A 9379-nucleotide genomic window follows, 5' to 3' on the forward strand; every position below is an offset into this window, starting at 1 on the left:
ACCGCAGTCAGTGAGTAAAACTGCTTCAAATATCTCTGTGTTGTTAACTTAGCTATCGGCGCATAAGCACATCAAGTAAACAACATGCGATGTTGTCATCAAACTGCACTTTCCACATGTACAGCTTAAAAAAAAAAAAAAAAGACAACATAAAGTGGAACTTAGTCATTTTCCAAAACCGCTAAGCAAATATATACAGTTTCAATACATACCACATAGAGACGTCGTTTCTGATGCTGCTCTTGTTAAATTTCAGCCTCGGGATCTGATTCTGGAACATAAATATACGCTGAATCTGACTGTTAGCCATGGTTTGTTTGGGATGATGGTTTTTTCCTCATGATAATGTCACAGCTTCCAAACGCTCTCAACGCGAAAGCCTACTGGCGCTCGTGATTCTTTAGCTCCACCCACACGTCACGCCTCCAGACGGTCGTGTTTTTCCGGGAAAAATCGGTACAGACTATCTTTCTCTTATGAATATAATAAAACTAAAGACTTTTTGGAGTTATGAATGATTCTGTACTACTCTATAGGTACTCAAGATTAACAAGATATTGAGTGAAAACGAGCATTTCACCCCCCCTTTAAATTAGTTGCTTCAGGTGTGTCTGATTGGGGTAGAACATTCAACATGGTCAAAAGCCTTTTTGGTATCCAAAGATAAAATCATAGCTGTTTTTTTTTTTTTCTTTTAACTAATGTATGGCATTGAGAGCACGAAAACTGCCTGATCAGAATTTAGATCTTGAAGAAGGACCATTTCAAGTCTGCAGGCCAGTACTTTTGTACTTTTAGTTCACATTGAGAAGGCTAATAGGTCTATAGAGAAGCACCCGGCTGCAGCCAGCAGATTGAGGTGGGTGCATGAGGTGGGGCTGCACCCATACCTACTCTGATAGGTTCGATCATCTTTCATAGACATACATGATAGGAAATGTGTGCATAGTTGTTGTAGGATGGAGTATGTTGTTTAAAAAGCCAAAAATGTTGTGCAGTTTTACAAAGCCTTAATTATAATGCACAGAAAAAAAGAAATTAAAACACTGTTTTGATGCATAAAGGCACGTACTTTCACGTTAAGCGTTTTAGAATGTCCCAATGATCACTTTGTGAATTCGACTGTTCCAGAAGATTACATTTACAGCAGCTCTCTCATGATTCAGTAAATCGGACATAGTGAGTCGAGTTAACAATAAACAATGTTGCATTATATCATGAAGCATGTCTCCAGGAAGGAAGGATATTTCCTTTCCAAATAATGGCAGGCAGAACATTTTGATGGATTTTCAGCCAAAATCTTTAAAAAAAATTCCACATAGTAGTTTCAGGGAAGATCAACAATGAAATAATAACCATTTGTAATGTGTACGTACCTGGAAGTAATTTTGTCTTTTATAGAAAGGTCTTTGACTTGATGATTGGCGCAACAGGAATTGTAATTTGGGGAGGTGATTTAAACCTTCGTCTTAACCCTAACCTTGATGCATCGAAAAATGTACCTATGACTATAACACATAAAAAAGTGAATAGCCTGATGATCGAACTAGGGATATTGGATTTGTGGAGAGATTTTTACCCTTCAGGTCGAGACTATACGTTTTATTCTCACTCACATAATTCATACTCTCGAATAGATTTTTTTTTTTTTTTGTGTTCTCGAGAGACCGCTACAGATTTACCAGTTGTGATATTGGTTCTATTGATTTATCTTACCATGCCCCTATCTATTGTACAATACAAATAGAGGGTCCTCCACGAAACACACTTTGGAGACTCAACACAAGTGCTCTAAACAACCCCCAGTTTGTGGCTTTGATGAGTAAAGAGATTAAACAATTTCTAGATATTAATGATACTGGTGAGGTTGATTCATCAATTATATGGGACACTTTAAAAGCTGTAATTCGGGGAAAAATTATATCATGGTGTGCATATAATAAGAAAGAAAAACAATTAAGATGGTTAGACCTTAATAAAAAATTGCAGAATTTAGAAATGCAACATAAGAAGAGGCAATGCCCTAATTTACTCAATGAGATTAAGAAAACACGAAATGAAATAAATCTGATTAGTACACAGGAAATTGAGAAGAAATTTGTCTTTGTAAAACAAAAATATTATGAAGCCGGCCCTAAAGCTTCAAAAATTCTCGCTAGAAGATTTCAAAAAGAAAGAGCAGATTGCACAATTTACGAAATTTAAAATCCTGATTCAGGAATTATACTGTATAAACAAGAAGAATTACAAAAAGCATTTGAGAAGTATTATAAAAGTCTATATACTCAACCATTTTTAGAGAGTGAATCCCAAATGGAGGGGTTTCTTAACTCACTTAACTTACCTACTCTATCAGAAGAACACAATAACATATTAATAGCTGAAATATCAGAGAAGGAAATAAATGCAGCCATTTCTAGACTGAAAGCTAATAAGACTCCAGGCCCAGACGGCTTTCCCTCAGTTTGGTACAGAACATTTCGTAATGAGTTATTGCCAAGCCTTCTAAGGGCTTCTAATACAGTTTAAAAAAAAATCACAAATGCCACCTTCATGGAGTGAAGCAGTTATGTCCGTTATCCCTAAGGAGGGAAAAGATAAAACCGAGTGTGGTTCTTACAGGCCAATTTCAGTGTTGAATGTTGATTATAAACTGTTCACAGCTATCCTTGCTAAAAGATTAGAGTATTTACTTCTGCATATTGTACACACAGATCAAACTAGTTTCGTTCTGGAGAGACAAACTCATGATAACATTAAACGCTCTTTACATATCCTACATCATATTCAACAGAACAAATTGGAGGCTCTTTTGGTGAGCCTTGACGCTGAAAAGGCCTTTGACTCAGTCAGCTGGGCTTTTCTTTACAAAGTACTGGGAAGACTAGGGGTACATAACGAATTTGTTCAAATTATTCGTACACTATATAGTAAACCATCTGCAAGAACAAAAATTAATGGACACCTGTCAGAATCTATTGTACTACAGCCGGGTTCTAGGCAGGGCTGTCCTATTTCACCACTCCTTTTCGCTTTATATATTGAATCACTTGCGCAATGGTTGAGACAAACTTCAAGTATTAAAGGCATTTCTATAAATGGGGAAGTCCATAAAGTTGCTTTGTACGCAGATGATGTCTTGGTATATATTTCGGAGCCTACTGTCACGTTTCCTAAGTTGATGAACATTTTGAGGAAATTTGGTCGTTACTCGGGCTATAAATTAAACATACAAAAGAGCCAGCTTTTAACATTGAATTACTCCCATCCTAAACAGCTTTGTGAAACTTTTCCTCTTAAATGGGACCAACAATCTCTGAAGTACTTGGGTATTTCGCTACCAAAGGACATTTCTTTATTGGGAGAAATTAATTATGGCCCCTTATTAACTAAAATTAAGGCGGATATTACAAGATGGAATACAATTTCATTTCTTACTTTGTGTCAAAGAATCGATAGTATCAAAATGAATGTGCTTCCACGGTATCTGTTTTTGTTTCAGGCTCTTCCAGTGGAAATTTCCCAGAAAGAATTCTCAGAAATTGATAAAATTATTTCTAGATTTATTTGGCAGGGTAAAAGACCCAGGGTCAAATATAAAACATTACAGCTTCCAAAAGAAATGGGAGGCATTGCATTACCGTATTTCAAAGGACATTTTTATAGCCACTCATTTATGTGCTCATCAAAATTTCATGCTAGATGGAAAGACATTGATCTCTCAATAATGAAGGATCCACCAATCTATGCTGTTCTTGCTTATACAAATTTGGATAAACATATCAAAATGATTCAAAACCCTTGGATTAATACACAATTGAAAATATGGTGTAAAGTCAAGAGAGAATATAATTTGGATGACAAGATACAGATATTGCAGTGGTGTGCATTTGACCCTGGGTTCAGCCCCAACCAGATAGACAGCACATTCAAATACTAGATTTCAAAGGGTGTGACGACTCATAATGGGAATATGAAAGATTTTGACAGTCTTAAGAATGATTTTAAGCTTAACAATTTAGAATTTTTTAGATATCTCCAATTGCGGAACTATTTCCAGCAGAACATTATCCCCAAAACTGAGATAGATGACCCAATTTTGAAAACACGACCGGCTGGAAGCTGTATGTGGAAGCTGTGACATTGCCGTGGGGGAAAAACCATCATCCAAAACAAACCATGGCTTACAGTCAGATTCAGCCGTTTATTTATGATCAAGAAACTGAACGAGAGCAGCTGCAGCAACGACTCGCTCAGAGCGGGGCTCGAACCCGGGTCTCCGGCATGGGAGGGTAAGCACTAACAAGGAGGCAGAGATATTTTAAGCAGTTTTACTCACCGCCTGCGGTTCCAACACACGATCGTGACCCTTTTTCGTTGGGATTGCATCATCCTTAAGAAATAAACAATACGCAAATCCGTCGTCAAACTGGGCCTTGTTTGTAAAACAAGCATCTTCGAAATGCAGGGAACAAACAAAAACACTTGCACAACTCCGTTGATGCTCTGTAAAAGTAAACTCCATCCACTGGTCCCTTAATGCTGTTTTTTTTTTTTTTTGGTAATCTGTGCAGGGTTGTCTTGCCCTGGCAACCAAAAACACTCTTCTTTTGAGACTTTTCGCAACGCTCTCGCTCTGATCAGTGAATCGCTCTGATCAGTGAAATGTGTGTGCCCAGCCTCGCTATACGGGAGCGCGCGCTCTTTCCGGCAGAAGTGCCCTTTGGACCCATATAAGGAAATTCCGCTCCATCTAACGTCACACAGAGCCATACTCGAAAAAAAACTTTCCGAAACTTGTGACAAACCGGAAGGAGTATTTTGGGAACAAAAATTCTCCTTCAAACGTACAACTAAATTTTTGAAACTTTGTCCATGTTTAGCATGGGAATCCAACTCTTTAACAGTATAAAAAACTCAGTATGCATGAAATAGCATTTCACCCCCCCCCCCCCCCTTTTAAAGGTGCTATCGGCAAGTTCTATAAAGGGTTTCTGACAAAAAGGTCCCTCTCTACGGACTACATCAAAGAAAAATGGGAAAAGGAAGGACATTTCACAATAACTAATGAAGAATGGTACGAAGTATGTGAATCCTCATGGAAATGTACGAACTCCCATAAATGGCGAGAGTTTAGCTGGAAATGTTTAGTGCGCTTTCTCCTAACACCAAGGCAAAAGGTACACTTTGGCACAGGCACGGCCTGCTGTTGGAGGTTGTGTGGGGCTCGGGATGCAGGGCATTGGCATATATTTTGGGAATGTCCAAAGATTAAACTCTTTTGACTTGAATTTCAAAAAGCTTTAATTAGTATATTTAAGGTTAACAACATACCATTACAGTTTTCTTCAGTTTTTTGGGGACATTTTGACAATATGCATAGACATGAAGATAAATACCTGTATTCTATTTTGACAGTAGCAGCCAAAAAGGCAATTACCAGATGCTGGCTCCTTCCCGAGCCCCCCGCGATGACTGAGTGGATAAACATAGTGAATGAGATTTATGTAATGGAATCCATAACATTTTCAATTTGCATTAAAAGGAGCACTTTTGTTAAATTATGGAGCAAAAGGGTTAGATATATTCAACCCTTACGACCACATTTTGTAGAGGTTAGAATATAGAAAATAATCCTCTTTTTATTTATTTTTATTTTTTATTATTATTTATTTTTTTGTCTTCCTTTTTATCCCCTTTTGTACTTTGTGTCAGATATGTGCATGTTTTTTTTATCTCTCCCTAATTGTTCAGTTTGTTTTACTTTAAAAAAAAAAAAAAATGAAAAGAAAAGTGGATATTGTTTGGACATGTCTTATTGTAACATTTTGTCATGCTCCACTTTTTGAAAATAAAGAATAAAAAAAATAATAATAATATGGCAAAGGGACCAAAGAGGCGATGAGCCAATGAATGTTGTTTCCTATGTGGTGCAGATGCGAGAGTGTCGGAGAAGATGTCGGCACTGGCCCAATCTCATTTGGCTGAGGTGCAAACGCACCAGAAAACCTGGTATGATCAGTCTGCTCGTGAATGCAGTTTTGAACCAGGTCAGAATGTACTGGTGATGCGTCCCAGTAATGAAAGTAAACTGTTGGCTAAATGGCAAGGAACATTTGAAGTCAGAAGGAAACTTGGACCCACCACCTATGAAATTGTCACACCAGATATGAACCGCCCTAGTAAAGTAGTGCATATTAATTTGCTGAAGGAGTGGATTCCTCGTTCTGAGAAAGAGTTGCAAGTTCTGATGATTCGACATGTGATGGAAAGAGAAGACCTAGAGGAGCAATATTTGCCTCAGCAGGTTAAAGAACATGTTTATTTGGATCATTTGCCAAAAGATCACCAATCACAAGTGAGAGCTCTTTGCCAACCTGACTTTTTTTCTGAGTATCCAGGAGCCACAACATTGATTGAAAATGAGGTAGTGTTGAAAGGTGATGCTGTTGTTAAAAGGAGTTATCGAACACCTGAGGGGCTACAAGCCTCCTTAAGGAAAGAGGTTGATCTAATGCTGACGTTGGGAATCATCGAACCTTCTAAAAGTGAGTGGTTCCTCTTCCTGGTTTTAGTTACAAAAAAAGATTGAATCTTAAGGTTCTGAATTGATTTTAGATACCTGAATTCTGTCCCTAAGTTTGATTGCTATCCAACCCCCCGTATCAGTGACCTAATTGACCTCTTCGGTCAAAGGAAGTATCTGACCACCATAGAGAGTTGACTGCCTTCAGAACCCCATGGGGGCTGTTTCATTATAGGGTTCTTCCCTTTGGCCTTCATGGGGCTCGAGCAACTTTCACATTGGTGGCAAAGAAGGTCAAGGTCATTCAGCAGCGTCTTTTACCTCAAACACGGAAATAATTAAGATCATTCCTTGGTATGGCAGGGTTTTACAACCACTTTATCCCCAATTTATCTGGCAGAGCAGCAGCCTTGATGGATAAGGTGGGCTCAAGATTCCCCAATCGACTTCAGTGGTATGAGGAAGCAAGGATGGCATTTAATGACATCCAGAATGCCCTGGGGGAGGAACCTCTGTTACATAATCCTGAATCAAATAAATCATTAATTGTGCAAACAGATGCTTTGGATCATTAATTGTATGTTGGTCTGTTTATTATAATTCTATGTATATTTTGTTGTCAAATTAATTAATGAAATGAAATTATTTTACTGGTGTTAGATGATGTATGTGTCTTCCCCTGTGTATCTGTAATGGACTAGTCCTTTGTGTGTATATAAGTTCCCCAGGTGTGTCTATTGGGGGAATGTTGTTTGTTAGGATTGGTTCTGTTCAGTTGACCCTTTTTGTTTGAGGCCGAGACGTGACTGCATTTTCATTCAGTTTTTAAGTTATTTACGTTGTAACTTTGTTTGGCATTTAATAAATTATTTTCTTTATTCGGAGATCCTGCATTCTTTGCCCTTGACTGCTTGGTCCCTCACAGTTAAATCAATTTCCTCTAACGCATGATCTGATAAAACAATAGGCAAGACTGAACTGGATATACAAATTGTTTAGGAATAAAAAAAATAGTCTAGCCTTTCGGCAGTGTGGGCAGGTGTTAAATCCTGCTGGAAAATAAAATCAGCATCTTCAAAAAGCTGGTCAACAGAAGGACGCATGAAGTGCTTCAAAATTTATTGGTACATGGGTGCAGTGATTTTCAAAAAGCAAGCAGCAAGGCAGTCTAAGTTGAATGTCCACTTCTGAAGCCAGATTGGTTGCTGTCAAGGAGGTTGTTCTGTGTGAGATATGCAGAGACTTCTTGAACACAGCTCGTTCAAGTGTTTTTGTAATGAAAGGAAGAAGGTGAAACTGTTCCATACTTCTTTAAAAGAGATGGGTTGAGGGTGGGTTTCTTAAGTAGTGAAGTTATATGAGCCTTTCTAAATGATGAGGGAAAAACACCAGTGTGGAGGGATTTGTTGAAGATGTGAGTGAGTGCAGGTACAACTACAGGAGAAATAGCTTGAAGGAGATGATATGGAATACGATCAAGCGGGCAAGTAGTAGGGATTGTAGTAGATTAGAAAGGATGAGTTTGGAGACTTCTGCCTCAGAGAATGAAGAGAAGATTGTAAATGAGTGTATGTTTGCTGGCTATATGAGCTTGACACTGTTTGTGGTGTGGAAAATCGGCACAGATTTTAATTTTATTGTAATTTTTAATTTTATTAATGAAAAACGTGGCAAAGTCGTCAGCTTTTAGAGATGAAGCAGGAGGGAGAGAAGGAGGACAAAGAAGTGAGGAAAATGACATTACCAGAGAAGAAAGATAGGAGTGACTGATACACATTAAGGTCAGTAGTATATTTGGATTTGCGCCACACCCTTTTAGCAGCTCCAAGCTTAGAACAGTGTTTGTGTAGAACATCAGATAACCAAGGGACAGAAGGGGTGTTACAGGCTGGCCTGGAAGATAAAGGGCAAACAGTGTCTAAACAAGATGAGTGGAGCATAAAGTATAATTGGCACTATTAGCATCAAAAGATGGGGGAAGGAAGCGAAGATGAAACCATTGCAGATAGCCGGGAGGGTGAATGTGTGCGTAGGTTACATCGAAAGATGACATGTGGAGGGGTAAGTTATGTTGAGGTTAAGAGTGAGGAGGAAGTGTGTGGCGAGGTGGGCGTGGGAAGGCGGAAAGCTGCAGCGGGAGAAAGAATGTGAGGACGAGCGGTAATAAGGAGGTCAAATGATTAAAGATTAGCACCTGTTTGTAATTCCAGTGATTGGCAAGAGAGGAGTTATAAGCGCCCAGCAGACCGGGGAAAGGGAGAGATAGCTGGATCTTTGGGAGAGCAGGAGCTGAGCCGAGTCGAGTGTGTGTGTATATATGTGTGAAGGCAGAGAGCCGAGCCACAGTTTACTTTTGTTTAACCTGTTTTATTTTGAGTTAATAAAGAGCCTTTTTCGCCACCCCTGACTTCCTTGTCCATTGTCTATCGAACTGTTTTCCACTGGTTCCGAAGCCCGGGAGGAAGGAGGGACGGGCTGCCGTAGTACCCTCGCCGCTGGGATGAACCCACGGTGTCATCGAGCAGGCGTAGCAGTCGGGCGCCAGGGATGCTCAAGGCGGTGGGCTGGAGTGAGTTGCCAGGGACGGACGAGGGGCGGCTTCCATCTCTGAGGGACCGTCCGCCATGATGCGGAGGAGCAGGGAATGGGGGACTCCTGCCGGCTGCCCAAAACCGGTGGAGCCGTCACCGTCCACCGGGTGGCGGGGGAGTGTCATTCCGTCCACCGAGGGTCCAGTGACAGTGCCACTGCCAGGCACCCCTAGTTAACCCAGGTGGTGGAGGGCCAAGCGGCAGCGTGTCTGGGAACTGGAACAATTTTTTTTCTTTCTCCTCTCTCCCTTCTCTCCCCTCT

The sequence above is a fragment of the Carassius gibelio genome, chromosome A18 (assembly GCF_023724105.1).
Source record: "Carassius gibelio isolate Cgi1373 ecotype wild population from Czech Republic chromosome A18, carGib1.2-hapl.c, whole genome shotgun sequence".
NCBI classification, from domain to species: Eukaryota; Metazoa; Chordata; class Actinopteri; order Cypriniformes; family Cyprinidae; genus Carassius; species Carassius gibelio.